Source organism: Schistosoma mansoni, chromosome 1 (assembly GCF_000237925.1).
Source record: "Schistosoma mansoni strain Puerto Rico chromosome 1, complete genome".
Classification (NCBI taxonomy): Eukaryota; Metazoa; Platyhelminthes; class Trematoda; order Strigeidida; family Schistosomatidae; genus Schistosoma; species Schistosoma mansoni.
Window position 1 is genome coordinate 49,558,616 of NC_031495.1, and position 19,337 is coordinate 49,577,952.

At 29.9% G+C, this 19,337-nt stretch overlaps 1 protein-coding gene and 1 non-coding gene across 2 annotated transcripts in view; one reads left to right on the forward strand and one right to left on the reverse strand.

Moving 5' to 3' along the window:
• Positions 1 to 19,337, forward strand: part of Smp_148620 (hypothetical protein) — a gene marked incomplete at both ends in the record, with an annotated part of 62,106 nt that overhangs the window by 19,387 nt on the left and 23,382 nt on the right. The window lies entirely within an intron of this gene.
• Smp_tRNA_02286_Pseudo_TTA.1.1 lies at positions 1,375 to 1,446 on the reverse strand. Its single transcript has one exon. It is a non-coding gene (tRNA).

The following is a 19,337-nucleotide window of genomic DNA, read 5'->3' on the forward strand; positions in this document are numbered from 1 at the left end:
TATGAACGTGGGGAATCTGCTGTTTTATGCAAAAATCATGATTTATGGTCATCAAATGAAGATGATAATGCGCGTATATATCGTTCAAATGTATGGTCTGTTGCTAAGATTGATTTACATGAAAATCAACAACGTGATTCTATCATTTCAACAGATTCAAGTTATAAGGTGTGAAGGTGTATTTGTGTGTGTGTGTGTGCGTAAGGTATCTTATAACACATACTGATCGTTTCATTTCTATAGCTCCATTCTATTATAATAGAAGGGAGAATTAGCTCAATAACGGAGCCTACTTGTCTTTTAAGTTTCACGTCATTTAAATATATTTTTTGTCTTAACTACCAAAGACATTCAACGTATTGATAATTCACGTAATAAAATATCCTCAGTATTATCTCACAGTATATATCATTTGAATAAAAATTAATATTTTTTATTCTTATCTCTTGGGTCTGTTCATTTTTTGTCTCAATTTATTTTTTTACTTACGGAGAAGTATTTTAGAAAGTGTGATGTAATTTGTCTGCCTCGTTACTTACGCAATCTCTCGTTAATATTTATACTTGCAACATTTATTCATATTTGTAAGCACACTAACTATACATAAACTGATGAAAGTTTAGTGTTCGTCATTTATTTAGAATCAGTGTTTTTAAATGAAGGATTTGGTTTTTCTCGGAAAAAAAGTTACGGTAACATGATATTTTAAATTCCATAAAATAAAACCACAAATCTGTGAAGTCTAAAATTTTATACGTTACTCATACAAGTGTGATTTCTCACTGTTTGCCAGGTACATACCCATATTTTATGTTATCGCTTAGTTTTAATTATGATGTGTGGACAAAATGAGATTGTTTGTGAAAGTCATTTGAATGTATGTATTTGTATTTCTTCATTTGATTCTATCAATTACTTAATTTATCCTTAATTTTCTTCGACTTATAAGCAGTATATGTATAATTTTGATAGCTTTTTGTTTTTAAACAAAAATAAATTTTTATTTACTTTACAAGATCATGCATAAAGCATAGTACTCAAGAATTCGGTAAATCATCAGTCACATGCGAAAATGTTGATCTATGGTCATCAAAATATGCGTCGAACAATGTTATATCGAATGATGTATTATGGTCTGTTGCGAAAATTGATTTATCCACTTCTTCCATATCATCTGACATAAGTTATAAAGTGCGTACTAATCAACATATGTGTTATTTTGTTTAAATACATATTTCGTTATAATTGATTATAACGATAATAATAATAATAGAAGTAAGCAAAGATGGATAGTGGCTAGCAGTGGAATCCAGGACACGCGTTTCGTCCCATTCGGGACTCGTCAGCTGCATGTACCTGCATCTCGGAGTTAATGTTCACTCTGGGACTCGAACCCAGTACTTTTCGCTTTAAACGCTATCGCGTTATCCACTCGGCCACTGAATCCTGATAGCCACTTGCTTGTGCAATGGGTTGAAGATTAAATTCACTTAGTATTGTTTGTTTGATGAATGGGAAGATTGAAACAAACAATACTAAGTGGATAATAGAAGTGTTGGAATTAACGAGAATCGAGTTTTCGTCAAACATATATTTGTTGATAATTTCTCTAGTTCATGCACAATGTGGGACTATCGGTAAACTTTGTTTTTATTTCGTATTCTTTTAGTGTTGGGAATTTATTTCGTTTGTGACACTTGAAATGAATTTTATTTATAGAGATACTTCATAAACATTTTGTTTTGTCCAACTCCACTAATGTTTGTTTGCATGAATTCTTTTTTTACTTAAAAGAAGTACACTTAATAAATAAAATTCTCACCAATTGTGTATAGTCAAATATCATAAACGAACGTTTCATAGTCAATATTCCAAATAGTTCTAAGATGTATCGGAATTGTGATTAAAATATAAACTTGAAATTATTCAAGTAGTGTGAATAGCACTCTCTTATAAAGTAGTGCGATACAGATTATACATCCTCGTACATCTAGTTTCTAGGTTTCAATGCATTTATTATTAGTAGTATTTTGAGTTGTTAACCTGTTTGATATATTTGTAAAATTAATTACACTTGGGTTATATATATATATATATATATATATATATATATATGAATAAACATTTTTTATTACTATGTAGTTCATTGAGTTTACAAAACTTTGCTCATAGTTTTCACTATGTCTCATATAGTTCAGATAAAAATAAATACTTAAACTATCATAGTTCACCACATAAATATGTATTAAGATATATATTCATATTATACTTCTTTTTATTGATTAACTTTGAGGTGAAACCATGATAATTGTGCCTTTCTGTGAACAGTGATCATAATTTATTGTTAAATAGATTTGAATGAAAATTCAATTATAGTTATTGTGCTGTATCACTAAGGTAATTTTTTTGTGGTCATATTAATGTTTTGTGTGCCTTTTTTTAAAATAAATCTACTTTCACATTTATAAATACAATAAAATCATAAAACAATTTTTTACATTGGTTTAAAATTGATTATTTTTATGAAATATTATTTCATATTTTATTATCACAAGGGGTTTTCTGTGGAGATTTTAATAATTTTATGGTTGAAATCATGAGTCCATTTAAGCTAGACCACCATGGAAAACCTGGAGTTCTAGTGAGAAGCAGTGACTAGTGGAGTTTAACCAAGTCTGTTGTGAGATAGGAACTCACTGAAGACAATGGTGGACGGTTGCTCGATTTCGTGGATTGGTTGAAGTTAGACATTAACACAGTTGGATGCCGGCTCAGTGGTCTAGAGGGTAAGCACTCGCGCACGAGTCTGATAGGTTCTGGGTTCGAATTTGATGAGGTGGAGTCGTGAACGCGCACTGCTGAGGAGTCCCACAGCAGGATGAAACAGCCGTCAAGTGATTTCAGGTTTTCCATGGTGGTCTAGCTTCAATTTACTTATTATTTTTACTATCATATATTATTGTGTTTAATAGATTCTTTATACTATTCAAAGTCTAGTCAATGGAATCTGTGTTAATATTGGTTGGTAATCACATTTTAATAATAACAATCTAATTTAAAAGGTGTCAAGTTTACCATACAATATATACATTTCTAAATCATCATTTTGTATAGTTATTGACTTCTAAGATGTTTTAATGAATGATAGTAGACAGTCATAAAACGTTTTACGAAATACAAGCTATTTATTACATATCGCATTCGTTCTGTTTGGGTTTTTTTCGAAAAAAACTTAAGATGGTTGGAGAGTGCATGTGTTATTCTTTTTTCTTCGATACCTCTTAAAGTCATCTTTTCTTTACTCCTTTTATTTAAATTATATTCCCACTATTCACTTTCACTAATTTAGTGCATAACCTGTAGTAATAACGAATTTGTGAACATCAGTATTACATTTATAATATAAAATTTTACCTAATTTATAGAGCATGTGATCGTGTAACATACCGTGGAGATCCAGCTGTAGTATGGTAGGTGTTACCTATATTTGATTTTGCATGTGTTTCACAGTGCGTTAATTCATAGATTAAAAATTAGCTATCAGTCACGAGATTTTCAAAAGGATACTTATCTTTTAAAGTTCATGTTAGTGACTGTTTATAACATATTGAATAATTTTAGCATAGGTTCTGTATTGCAGATTATTGTAGTCCAGTTTAAAGGATTAAAGTATGCAGTTGTTAGTATAAGTTAGCACTAAACTCTTCAAATTTTCAAGCAATTCATTCTTTGAAAGACATATAATTTCCATTGAGACATTAAAAACACAAAGTTCAGCGAAGTGATCTCTTTTTTCAACTAATCTATTATACAATTGCACAGCTTGATAATAAATTTATTGAAAGGAGATTCCTTCGCTGAATTTGATGTTCTTAACATTAAATTCTTATCAATCTTTAACGGAGTTATTCATATATGGAAATTTAGATTTCATTCTGTGGATTTGTTGATTAGATTGAGACTCAATCTTCCGATTTTTCTTTTTCATAAACATGCTTTGAGATCATTATCGTGAAAATAAAACTGTTTGTTCACCAGTTTGGTCAAGGTAAATTCTCTTCTTCTGTTACTTTTGTATATTATATCAATATGTTGATTATTGTATTTTATCTAAATTTTCCAGTGCCAATAAACCTATTTGGTCATCTGTGAACTCTAATAGTTTACCGGATTTCAATCAATCTATTTGGCAAATTGTTTTCATTCAACTTGATCAACAAATAACCAATCAGTCTGAGTCAACACTGTCTGACTATAAGGTTAGCTAAGAGAAGTCATACAACGAATTATTAATAACTGCTAATGTCTTTGTTAATCGAAAACTTAATTTTAGTTAGAACGAACGTTGTTGTGGACAGGGCCTACTATAATATATTCCTTATTTTAGGCTATCTGTATTACTTTGTCCCTAGTGTAGATATTTCATAAAAATAATTTCAGGAAATATAACAAAATAGTTTATCTGTAATTATATCGACTAAATCGTGTTTTAAAAACTGCTAAATCACAGGTTCGGACTCCGATTCATTTAGTTCTACTTCTGATCGATTTATTGGCACCACTAACTCTATTATTAAAATTTTTCACTCAGTCAATTCATGATTTAAACGTTTGTTTGAATTCTAAGTAAGAATATTTATTGTTTATTTGAATAGAAATATAATATGTTGACGAAATTTTAATGCTAACGAAAATATGTATTTAGTGTTTATGAAATTATTCAACTTTGTGAATAAAATGCTACTATTCAGTTTATTAATTAGTTTTCATTGAAATGTGATTTATCAGCATGATGTCGATGATGATGCATTGCCGTATGTTTGATACGTCACACACAACACTCCCTTACCTCTTCTCTTCATTTTTTAAAAAAATTTCTCACTTCTGGAATTCTTTTAGAACTGGTTTATAGTTTAATGGTTATATTCCTATTTGTTAAACGAAACAGTTTTAGCTTATAATAAATTGGATTTGATTGGAATTTTATCACCTATTCAATGATAACTAGGATTCTATAAAGTTTTCATAGTTTAGTTGAACTCAATGGTGAATATTTGTCAAGAGTTTCAAAGCTAGACTTCAACGTCATTATATTACTTTTTTATTATGTCATTAATTCCTACTGAAATTTACTCTTCAAACTTCATTGCTTTTTATCATGTTATAAATAACTAGATATAACTTAGCTGTTTAAACATTTGTCTTTAAATTATTGGTTAACTAGTCCCAACAGTGCTATTTCTACTTTAATTAGCACAGATTGATTGTCAAATTACAATAATTAATTATCTTTCTCTATTTAAACAAATTAAGAGTTTAATATATAAAATATTATTCTGACTGATGAATTGAGTCATTGTGTGTTTATAATTATCATTGGAATAAAACTGTTCAGTGTATGTTTGCTTGTTCACTGTATGAAATTCCTTTCTTCTCTTGTTACTTTCCTGTGCTTTCTTTAATACCCTACATCTTATAATCCATAACGGATTATTATATCACTAAATACTGTTATAATTACTATTTGTAGTCATCATTTTTTTTTATCCTAATGGCTTTGTGTTACTGTTCAAAACGTCATAGTTCTTGTGAAGAAATTCGTCGTGAGCAAACTGGAGCTTTGGGAGTATTTTGGTAATTTATTTGTGGAAAGTCTTTATAAAGTCGAATTTTTATTCTATAGTTCAAATGATCAACTTTGGCAGTCACCTTCTCATCATGAACTCGATTCTGATTGGATGAATGTTAAGATAGATCTCGTTTCGAAATCATCTAAGCCTACCGACTTTAAGGTGATTTTTTGCTTCATAGTGTTGATTCAGTTTTTTTGAATAATATTTTTACACCGTTTCTATGCAGTGACGTACTAAGATAGAGTCTTTATAAAGTTGATGATATATTCTGTTAGAGTTCACAACATTTATTATATCTGTACTATGTAGGGTTATAAATTCTCACAAAATAAATCGATCTTAGAGCTCTTCATTTGAATATTAGTATGTAATTACTTCGAACTTTATTCCTCATTAGATTGACAGTTATCCTTGTTGTGATGATATCTGATGTATGAATCGTACAAATTGATATTTCCTTAGTTCACCGGAACTGCTGTTTCACATGAAAGAATTCTTATCGAAGACATCAAATTTCTCCTAAGTTACGGTTTTATTAAAAACGAGTTCTGATTGAGTAAATTGGAACGTAAATTTGGATAAATCTTGTTTCTCATTATGGATTTATGCAATTTAACTTGATTGACAAATATACGTACCTCAGTTTACTTTTGTTCGCATAATTAGTGTACATAAAATGTTTATCTTATTGTTATTTCAATTTTTTAAACTGACAACCTCTCAATATTAATTTATTCTGTGTGAAATTGGTTGATGTATTTAATTCAGCTTCGCACCAATATATCTGTTCAACCTACACTATTGCGTTGACTAAATACATAATCTGGCTTCATTCTTATCACTTTTTATACTGTATATTGTAGTGATGTGTATTGTTATGGGTCACATAAATTTAGAGTTAGAACTAAGAATTGCAACCCAGAAAACAGTTATTTTTTCCCTACTTGTGCTTTGTTTGTCTAGTTCTGAATTATTACCTTACTCATTTTCTCACTAAATTTTATCTAATGAATTCAAACTGTCTGTAGTTCTTAAGAGTTATCTCATACTCGTTGGTGATAATTCAACTCATCAAATACAACTTTTTGTATTTAGCTTTAATCCAAAATCTATGTATGGGAGCTTGCTATGCTAGTCGGCTTACCAAAATGATATGTATAAAACGGGACTTGAACCTACAACCTAGTGGTCAAAAGTTGGACAAATTAACCACTAATTCAGCCACTCACTTCATGATGTACACACTAGGGATTACTCTCGCTTTAAAATTTTTTTCAGTAATAACATGAACGGTGTTTACTGTCAATAATTTTTGTTTGTCACTAACATTTATTCGATATTTCACTATGTTTTCACATAATTTACTGATAATAAATTGTATGGCTCTGTTTACTTAATTTATTCTATTATCGAATTATATAATTTTTAATATGAGAACCGATTTACAACGCATTATGTCGATTTTTGAAATTCATTTTATTCTGTTTATTCATTTGATTATGCTTTTTAAATAATGGATATTCATTAATACAGACAGTACGAAACATACCAAAATATATCGATTTATTGTAACCTCTCGGGATTATTGTCATGAGTATTGAGAGAGGAATATACGATTCTCAATCGTAGATATTTCATTATCGTCAACAATACTATTTTCTTATAGAAAATAGTAAATTAGAAGAGATTAATCTAATACACTCTTCTGTCCTATTCACTACTAGTTAGCGTAAACTGTAATTTGTCAATGAAGTTTTCAAATTTTATTCAGATATCAATAAGAATAAATATGATAATTCTGTGTTCCTTTTACTCTTCATCATATTGACATATTTCATATTCTATATTTTTTGTAAACACTTACAGTAGAATTTCTCTTGCATACCTTATGGTGAAATCAATAAACGATTCTGCTTATTTATTTAATAAGGTTACTAGTTAATTGGTATCAAAGTTTTTTTTCTACCAAAAAACATATACAAACGAATAAGCATGAACTTAGGATGAACTTTATTTACTCGAGTAAAATAGTACATCTGATGAATCTAATATGTCTGTATTTGATGAAATATAACATGTCTTTGTGTAATTTCGTATGACCTTTCAGCTTTTCAATTAATCATGCATTTATGGTGTTCAATGATTAGTGGTTCAAAATTATATGAACTAGAATGAGAATACTGTTTTTGATGAGATCAATAAGTTGTGTAGTAGTAGTAGTAGTACTGCAATGTTTCAGTGAATAAGGTTTATTCGTACAAGTTCTGTTAGTAAATGTATTAGCTAACATGTAATTGGTTCAAATATAATTGTGCTTTAGCCTCCTCTTCTTTCTCCGATACTCTATCCACTTTGATTATTATCAGTATGGGGATTTGTGGAGATTGTTTATTTGTTTCATATGATGTCTGTTTGTAGGTTGTTTTTTGTATGGTAATGTGCTTTGTCGTATTTTCTTTTTCAAACTTAAACTTTCAATTGGTTTTTTTCTGTATCTGTCACCTAAATTTCACAGACTATGTATCTTTATTGTTAGTTTTACTATTCTGCTACTATTATCTTCTAACGTAGGGATTGTCACCGAACTAGGGAACAGTTGACAGGCGGTGTAGGAACTTACTGGTAAGTTGTTTTCTTTAGTTCTAAAGAATTCTCAATCATATATTTAGTTCTAGTACTCCAATTTGGGAGTATAATTCTTCTACTTATTCTGCGAATCAACACTGGCGCAATGCCTTTATTTCTTTGGATTTCAATAGACAATCAAATGTAGATTACAAGGTATGCAATTTTTCCGTAAATTTAAACGAAATTCTTGGTTATTCTCAAATAGCACCATTTCTTTTCATTACAAAATATTTTGTATTGTAAAGTTTTTGTCCTAATTACTGACCTCAGGTTCCAAGTGTTTTTTCAATTTACTCAGTTTACGCAAAGAAATAGTGATGGTGGCCGCGATCTTGGTACCTTAACTTTTTCAAGGTTGATAATAACAGTTTAGTACTTTTCGTTTGTGGATAATTATTAAGACTTTTATAAACTTTTTTTAACTCATGGGGTAATTATTTTTTTATTAATTAGTTTAATTCTGCTATCTATATTTCATTCCTGTAAATCTTTAGGTTAACAACAAATTTTCTACTTGACTAACATGATTGAGTAGATATTTTACTCACCAAGGAGTTCATAGTGTTCTGACAGAATAAATCATTCCTTGTTGGAGTATTGAACAACAGACTATATTTCTCCATAGCTCATTCAACCAATTCATTAGGATATATATAAGGATAATAACAACGAGAAAATCAAGTAGTTAACAAGACAGCTTTTACACCAATTATATCAAAGATGTAATTTTATTTATAATTAGTAAACTGATGTGTTTATTGGACTATATGAAATACTCTTGGTATGCTGATTGATTTTCATTTCCAAGAATAATAATAATTGAATTTATGAGAAAACCACCGTTGTAACGGAACATTTTTAAACCTCAATCAATGTCTCTGTAAATTTGATATGTGGTGTATCTGTATTGATAATTTTTGAAAGGTTAAATTTTTTGTAAACATCATAATCGATTGATTTAAAATACGGGAGCCAGCATTTATTGTGTATTCTGTTATTTAATATTTTAAGCCACTTTGAAATAACTTCAGTAGTTGTATATTATTTAATGTACATGTCTTATAATGATATATCTCCTTTATTGTTGTTGACTTCATTTATAATAAGTTAAAGATAACCGAGAGAATAGGTTGTAGTCTTTCATTAATGATGATATTATATCACAATTAAAAGCGTAGCTAGTAATCCCATTAAAGTGGAGTGATCAGCTGATTAGGAATATTATATCTGTCTACGTGTTGGCAAGATAACAAAAAATTAACTATGCAAGTTGTTTGAAATGGCTGTGTGTCATCAATGGTAATCTTTATAGTTATAAGTTGATCGTTCAAACATTTGAATTTTTAACCTTTTGGTTACTTATATAAAATTAATTTTCATCTAATTCATTAGGCAGTATCATGGTTTTCATGTTTGTCAGTATTGTTCACTTTCTTCTTTTTGCTCCATACTTTACACAGATTAGTGTATGTGTTGTTAGTGGGATGATCCTTTGCATGGATTTGCGTGTTTGTTATTTTTTGCCAATCTACCGTAATCTGTATCTGTTCTCCATATTATTTCTTGAATAAAGCCTGAAGAAATGAATTAAAGTGTTAACGAATGCTCTCTTTCACTTATTTGTTTCTGTATATTTATTTCTTTTCTAGCTCTTGTGAACTAGCTAAGCATCATCGTACTGGTGGTCTTGCAACTGTCTGGTAGGTGTGACAATATTTTAGGGTGTTTATAAGTAAAAATGTGAAAATTGTACTTGGGATTGTTCAACATTTTGGTGAATATTATCTATTATTGTTATTCACAGCGCAAATGATCCTCTCTGGTATTCATCAATATTGCCATCTGATCGTCCCAAAAATACACCATTTTTAGACTGGCAATTAGCTTACGTTTCTTTGAATTCAAATGATACAGAACAGAAAGATTACAAGGTACATCTTTTTCTTTTAGAATATTGGACATTTCACAATAAATCACCTGATTTGTTTAAGATTATATAATAGTTCTAACTACATCCACACGATCTGTTAGTGTTTATGGAACCCGATAATATTTTATTCGTCAAATAGATCCATAATGCTAAGTAAAGTTTTAATTTAACGCTATCATTAGTGAATATGTTGGTTAGTTCCCATCATTAATAAATATTTTGGTTATTTTCTCGTAAGACTGTTCCATTTTACAGATTTGAAAATTATTTAATCATTTTGTCGACTGACTATATATATATTTCCAGTTCTAAGACTGGAAATAATACACGTATTTATTTACAAGGGCTTATCTTAAGTTATTCTGATTTCTCACTTAGTTATTTTTGTACAACTTACAGATTAATGTTAGATGTTGTAGCTAACTTCATTTTTCGAATAAGTAGTTTCTTAGGATGGTATGTATTATTGACTTTCCTAGTTTCTTTAAACTCAGTAATCTCGAAACGTAGGTTACTTTATTTGATTTCAAGTCATTTTCACTTATTGAAGAAATATGTTACTGTTTGATTAACTAATGATTCAAAATATAAAAAAGTGGTATCCTCTCTTTTTTATGTGTTTAAATTATTTGTATTTGTTTATCTAAGTTTGGACCATTTAATGTTCATTTAATCAATTACCTTTAATTATTAATTGATTACTCTCTCTGCACTATCTTTCATTATCTTTATCTTAATTCAGATATTTATTAATGATATGTTATTGCCTCTGTTGATTTGACTGTTTACTTGATTGAACGAATAGTTGTAATGATATTTGAACATTATCTTTGGGAAAAATGAAAAAAATCATCTGTTGTTTTCTCGATCTCGGTATTGATTTATTTTTGTAATGGGTGGAGAAATCTAGGTTATATTTTCCTTTGAAACAACGTAAAACTATACGTCTAACGTTCTAAAATACATTGTTCTTCGAAATTTATAATCTATATATTTCAATTAGTTGGATATCTTACTTACTTACTCCGCCTGTAGCTCTTCTAAAGTTGCTGCCGGTTCCGAACCTGGGTAAAAGAGGTGGGTTGGGCATGGGGTCAACAATCTCTTTTCGTAGGAAATAACCCTGCTAAACGAACACTAACCAGTTGGGTATTTTACCGTTTACCAACTGACCTCAATTATTGAAATATGAACAATCAGGTTGCTTCTCTGTTTCTAAATATAATTACTTAGTTTGTTTATTAAGTGAAATTGTCTGTGGTTCCGTGAGTTTTGCCGTTTACATTCAGGCATTCGTTCAAAGTTGCTTAGATGACGCAATCGACTTATGACTCTTTTTGGTTTGACTAATCTATTAAAATTGTCAATAATATTTATTGAATGTTTTATTGCAACTCTTATTAGCATTTCACTAATAACAGAACTCAATATATTTGTTGATTGCGGACTAATCATTCAGTGTTTTATTTGTGATAATTATAGATATGTTTATGATAGTAAAACTATTTAATAATAGTAAGCAATTAAATAATTTTCTGAATTACAAAAAAACAACTATCATAATTGAGGTCATAAAACGATCGATATTAAACCACCATTAAAAACCTCGAAGCATTGGATGGCTGTTTCATCCTAGTATGGGGCTCCTCAGCAGTTCACACCCACGGTCCCGCACGTGGGATTCCAACCCAAGACCCTTGGTCTTGCGCTCCATCGAATAATCTGTAGACCACTGAGTCGGTATCCAACGGTATTGATGTCTAACTTCAGCCAACCCACAACATTGCGCAACCATCTTCCATTGTCTTTGGTGGGTAACTGTCTCACACTGGGCACGGTAGAACTTCAATGGTCACAGATTCTTAATAAAACTCCGAGGATTACCTCTCTAAGCTAGTTACTAGTGAGCACATGATAACTGTCAGTATAGGGTTGTAGAGATTGCTGGGTCTTATTTGAGAGATAGGAGGTCCTGTGTTCGAATCTTGAATACGGGATCGTGGGTACTCACTGCTGAGGAGTACCACACTAGGACGAAACGACCATTCAATGCTTCCAGGTTTTCAATAGTGGTTTAACATCGACCGGTACATAATCTCAATGGATATTCAACAATCTCCACAACCCTATACTGATAATTAATATAATGAATGCCGGAACTATCCCACATTTTTATGAGGATTTCAATATTCCTTTTTTCCTGGTATTGAATTCTTTTAGAATGTTGTATACTGTGTATATGTGTTTATATCTGTTTGAATTTATCATGTCCTAGTTTAGTGAATTAATGCAATGATTTTTGTTCTAAATGTTAATTTTGCATATGTTCCTGATATATTTGACTACATTCTGTAGGATTATCTATGTAGTATTAAGTGCTTGGGGCTATTAAACAGGGTGAGTCGGTACTACCCTAAAATTAGTCAGTTGTCACTTGAAGAAAGAAATGAAACTGTTTTATTTATGAAATTTGACATTAAACTCTCAAAGAAATTAGTAATACTTCTGTTTTTTAAGATAACGTATTCATGTTTACTGTATTTGCTTAATAATAGAGTAGTATTGAGCAGAGCATTTTTGCTGTATTTTGACTACAGTATTCGTCACTAACATGTGAACTTCATTTTTATTAAATAATTTAATAGTTTACGTAATCTACGGATTTATCCATTCATTTAATCATGTTTTTGGTCATTTTTCTAAGTGTGTCACTAGGAATAAAATTTCCAGTCGTTTCACCTGATAAATACGTCTTGATTTATTATTATACATGGCTCGTTGAGTTTCTTCGTTTATAGTTCTGTAAATGTAAGTGATGTAGTGGCTTATAGGTTGAAGCATTCGGTTATCTATCGAATCTCTTTGGATGTGTTTCTTGTTTAGTAGGTCAGTAGTATTCTTAGTCCTCAAAGAAAAAGCTAAATACAGAAGTCTGTACATATTTACAGTGATAATTAAAACTCAAATAAAATAACCGTCTTTTTTCAATAAAGTGGTTAATGTTCAAGTAATTTGTTATGTTGCGTTATCGTTCAATTTTATGTTACCTTTCCAGTTTGCCTGTAGAATGTATCGTCTGAATAGAAGAAAAACGTTTTTTGTCTCTTTTTTTTTATCTCGATACATTCTACCCATCTGCATTCATTATTGACTTTTATCATTCATGAAAATGACTCATTTTTCCTACCGTTAAATGTGGGCTTCTTTCCTTACATTCCTCTAACTTTTGGGAGTTGAACATTTTAATGTGTAGAGGTATGTAAATGAATAAGTGTGTCTATATAATACATTGTCTCACTTCCTTTGGTCTAACTTTTGTTTGTCCATATAATTTTTTTTAATAATACAATTTTTTGACTATATGTTTTGACTTGTACGTTTCATTTCTTCACAAACTCATAGTAGATGGTTTCTCAACTTCTCTCAGATTCTGATTAGTGCTGTCATTATTTACTTGTTCACGTTTGTCATCTATTGCTAAATATAGCCCATGTTTAATAATGCATTGTTCATGTTCACTATTTCTCACATTCTTTCCTCAATGTGTTTAGTGAAGTTGTCTATTTTGACTATGAATTAAATTATTATTTGTTAGTAGAGAATTTATCTTTGATAGTTCTGGCCGTCACCCTAACTTTTGTTTATTGGAATGTTTGGGGTTGTAAAAGACAACCATTATTTGCTATCTATTCCTTTTGTATATATTAAAAGAAAACATTTACTGTTAGAAACAGTAAACGTTAAAAGGGGATAGACGAATCATTCACCATATGTATCACTTTATTCTTACACACTTGGTGAGAAGATCGTTTTAAAACTTCGTTTCATTGTTGTAACTCACGCTTTATTTGTAGTTAAGTGCTAAAAGAACTAATTTGTTTGTAACCAATATTTGAGAACAATGTATTTCTTCATTTAAATAAATCAAAAGTCAAGAATCTGACTTCCAAATAATACACTGATTTCCTAGAATTAAAAATTTTGTGTATGTCTGGAGTATCACGTCTGACCAGTTCCGCTTATTCTTTTCTTCCCTTGATTTATTGTTTTAAAACTTTGATACTTCATAGTTGCCCACATTCTTCTTCTTCTTCTCTTTTTTACCGTTTTCACTGAATTTCGTATAAACCCGTCTTAATACTGATTTTAACTCCATATTTCTTGTTTCTTGATTTACCTTTTCAATTTGCTCTCGTTTCATCGGTACAATAAATAGATCATGTCGACAAGTGATAGATAATGAAAATGGTCTACCTTCTGTGATTTGGTAGGTTTCCAATTTACTGATAATTCTCGTGTACATATCATCGAGAAAATTAGATAATCAAGAGTCATTTATTAATTATTATTTAGCTCAAATGAACCATTGTGGAAAAGTGATGGGTCAACATCAACGAATAAATTAGAATGGCACAATATTCATATTCCTATTAATACCAATCTTCAATCAAGTGATTTTAAGGTTTGTTTTCTCTCTCTATGTCTGTTTGTATGTTGATGTTTGTTTAATATTACACATACTCTTATTGATTTATTTACTGAATTATTTCGAAAGTATTTACAAACTATTAATAATAATGGCTGTAATGTTTTTCGGTATTTTTTAAACTGTTGGATAAGTTACTCAACTGCTAGTTCATTTGAAAGTGCTTTTATGTTTTGAGAATGGTGTTGTAAGGTTTTACAATTTTTTGAGTAATTGACGGAAAAGTGTGTTTTTTTTATCTCACAAACGGAGAATAGTAGTGAGAATTCACGTTTGTTGTAGGAATTCATTTATCTCCATATTTTTGTAATCGGTAAAATTGTATCATTATAAAGATTGAATTATTTCCTTTCATCTTTTTTCATGAATTTCATTATTGAATGAATGGTGTTAAAACTTGATACGAAATTACCATACATTGATACAGATATTCTTATGTTCACTACGAGTAGCTTCAAAACGCTTTACTTCCTCATGACTTCTTTGAGTACATTATAGTGACATGATCTACTTGAAATAAAGCCAATGAAACTGATATTATAATCTCGATACCAATTAATATAATACTTATATCTAGTAAACCGATTTCAAATTATACAACTTACTATTCGATTCAGTAACTATATTGTTACTGATTATTTATTTTTTTACATAAGATGACTAATATCGTTTGTACATTCAAACTGTTATTGAGCCTACCCGCTTATATCTATTTTGACAAGGTATCTTAAATGTTTCCTTTTATAATATAAAGTATTCATCTATATGAAAGTTAGATCAACTGACTATTTACCATTTTCTCCTTTTATTGACTAATCTTTCATATTGTTTCATTAAGGCTTTCAATCATATTATTATACATTGTTGTCTAATATTAAAATACCTCACTAAAACAAAAACACGGTCCATTTTTAATTTCGTTTGGGAATCATGATGTGTTTATTTGTTTTACTTTGTGTCAAATTAAGTAGTTGAACAATAATCAATCAGAAAAAAAGTGCTGTTTAAGAATTATCATTACATTTTAAAACAGATAAACAAGGTATATACTTTTATTTTGTTGACTATTCTACAGTTATACAGTTAAATGGATGTGGTAAATAATTGACCAGGTTTGAAATAAATACATCTTTTAATGTATAATATGAATACCTTTCTAATTTAGTGGTTTGTTTGTTTCTAGATGCGTTCATCTTTCTGATAGATTATTTTTACATTTAATTATCATACTATAATCAGTATTCATATTTCTTATTGAAGCTGTTGATCATCTTAAATTATTGTTTATTTCTGTCTAAATCAATTCAATATTTACATACATCCTATCTTGAAATGGTATTTATATGTTATCTATATTTATTTATCTTCTTGATCCACTTACTTTTTTTCTGTTTCCTTTCTATCTTGGTTCTCTATTAAACGTGCTGGTTTCTCCATCTCTTAATTATTTCATGTTGATACTAAACTTGAAGTAAGCTATATTTTATGATTTTAAATTTTCTTTGAAAAGGTTACTGTCATGCTTTCTTTGTGGGGGGGGTGAAATAGTTCATACAGTAGCAACACTAATGGTTAGGCTATAATTTATGGACGACCTGGAAGCCATACAAAGCAGTAATCAACACTTTTGAAGTGACAGCTGAGAAAATGGGCACTAATTACAAGTTAACCTGCTTTCTTTAGTTAATGATTTTCAAATAAGTATACTTGCACCTTAAATAATTGAGATTTTTGGTTATTCTTTTATGACAAAGTGAGCAATCAAGTGCCATAGTATTGGAAATCTTGATAGAACAAAACTGGTGAGACTACAATTTATGGACGATCGTTGAGCTATACTAAAGTAAGTTGAAGAATATCCACTTACTGGGGTTAAATAAAGGTTATAAATTACCATGAATAATCAGGATTGTGATTAGCAGTTGTATGTCAGGGTTAGGAATTAAAGTGACGGTTTTCACTACTATTTAGCCGAATGGATAAAATGAATTTCGAGTCAAAATCCAAAATGTGCTATCTTGAGTCTGATTAGTTCGTTCATAAATTATAATCTTTCTATACTAATCGGGAATAAAAGTAGTAGTTTCTATGTTCCGCAGTGTTATTCATTTGCGGTATGTCAAGTCACTCAGTCGATTATATACAGCTCAAGAGTTGACAATTCTGTACGTTGACCTAAGTTGCTAAATCCTTTATGCATAATCGGCTTCCTTCAGTAGTATATCTCGTTTACACTCTATGCGATTATCAAAGCGATGTTGTCTAAATTTCCTAACAATTCAACAGATTGTGAACATATCTGCATGATCATTTTTTCAAAAGTTAATTTTGTTTTTATCTTAACCTAAAATCACCAACTGTCCAAGATGCAATTAGTTTAGATGGTACTTACTTTGTATTCATATTAAAGACATTGAATCGTTTGTAGATGTTTAATTAAGTTTTATTGTTTTTATTATATGCTATTTGTGTAGTTTGATTTGTTACTAGATATTTCTAGTGAAATGTTTCTGCTACATTCTGTTACTATTAATGGTTTGGGAATTTAAACATGTTTTAAGTTGTAGTGTAATACTCAGTTTTAATCTAGTATATGTTTATATATATTTATATACTATGGTCGGTATGTTTCATGGAAATATCTACTTGCTCGTAGATTCTGAGTTATTCGAATTAGTGGTGATAAAAATAACCTGTTCAACTTTATGACATAAAGGTTATTCATGGTGATTATGTGACTTAAATTCGAGTTTTACTGTGAAAATTTTATTCGATCTTCTGAAAAACCTATAAAGATATTTAAAATGGAAACTACTATTATGAAATGAGTTTTATAATCTATCGACTGAATAAAAAGCTATTTAAAAATTCCGAAGTTTAATTTACGACATAGAAATATCCACGGATGTTCTACAATCTATTACATCGTTGTCTTACTAATTCATTTTACGAGCTGTTGTGATAGCCATCTATATAAGTAAAGATTAGGGAGCTGGTAGAGCAGTAACATTGTATATATATATCTTACAGACTTTATTTTAACTGAACATTCTTTATTCACTTGAATCTCATGCTTTCAGTAACACTAATTATATAATGGTTAGGCGTAATATTCAAACGTCTTTATTGAATTCGATATGTTGTAATTTAAAGCTGTAGCGAGATAAGTGATAACTGAGCCTGTAACTCGTTAATTTCTACAGCATATAGGGTTACTTTTAAGTTTCAATGTACTGTTTGTAGAGTACTTTTGTTTGTTTATTAGTTGAGATGGATAGAAAAGGTGTTGTTATTGGATGTTTGATTGTTTTCGAATTTATTCCTTCCTTATACACTTTACTCTTCCATTCATCGATAAGGTCACTATTAACATTGCTGTCTTTGTAGTCGTTGTTAAACCACTCATATCTCGCATATGTTTTATCCCTCACAGAGCATGTCGTAGTCAGACACAGGACGTCCAAGCCCTTAGTGTATGGTAAGGTCAAATAATAATAATAGAATAAAATGACCTGATTTACTTTAATTGCAGCTCATCAGATGTTTTATGGCGCAGCAATTTAAGCAAAGTACATGTAAGTAAAGATAAATGGAATCAAGTTTATGTAAAATTGGATACTTCTCCAACAGTAAATAATCAGATATCAACAAGTTTAGCAGATTTCAAGGTTAGTTTAGCTTATCGAATTAGACCCTATAAAAGATGTAAATATATTGTTTATTTATATGTGTTTACCAAGTGTAAATACTTCCCAGTAGTTTAAGTGAATGTTTTTCATGCCTTGAATTAAGTGTTTAACTGTGGTTTCTGTCTTCCGTATCACAGATATTGTCAAATAATCTAGTAAATAAACTTCTTCTAATTTATTAGATTGTATAGATAACTGTCTGACATTAAACATTGTCTTCATAACTGTTAGTTGCTTAGTTATGAGCGATGAATTGTTATCCCGATTTGATTTTGAATTTGCCTGAAAATATTTCTCGATTAGATTATGTATCATAAATACATTCTTACTCTGTACGTGCCCCAATTATTATATTCATCCCATTTATTTTAGTGGTTTATCATTATTGAAATGTGTAAACAGTACTTAATTATCGAGTTGTATAGAAATGGTTTTGAAAAACCAAGTTTTTTTAAAGTTTTTGCTGTTCGTATATGGGAATTTTTTACTTACAGAATTTATAATTTCATCTCAATTGTAATGAATTTGATATTTGTGTTGGATCATTGCTTACAATTAACATGTTTTCCATCGTATATGAAATATAATTTAAGTATTAAGTTTTTTAAACCGAGGGTTTGTGGATATTGTAGTAATTTTTTGTAATAGTTAGATTCATAAGTCGATTGAAGCTAGGCCATCATGAAAAACTTGGAAACACTGGATGACCGTATTGTCCTAGTACGGTAATCCTCAGCAGTGCGCATCCACAACCCTCTACACGGGACTCGAACACAAGACTTTCAATATCGCGTGCGAATGCTTAACCTCCAGAGTACTAAGCCGGCATCCAACGGTGTTCATATCTAACTTCAACCAATCTACGATATTGCGCGCTCGTCTGTGGTATATATAATAGTTTGAATTAGCCCATTGTGTTTAACAAAACAATTGCTTTTTTTGTACAGTGAATAAGAATGTATTCGAGATGC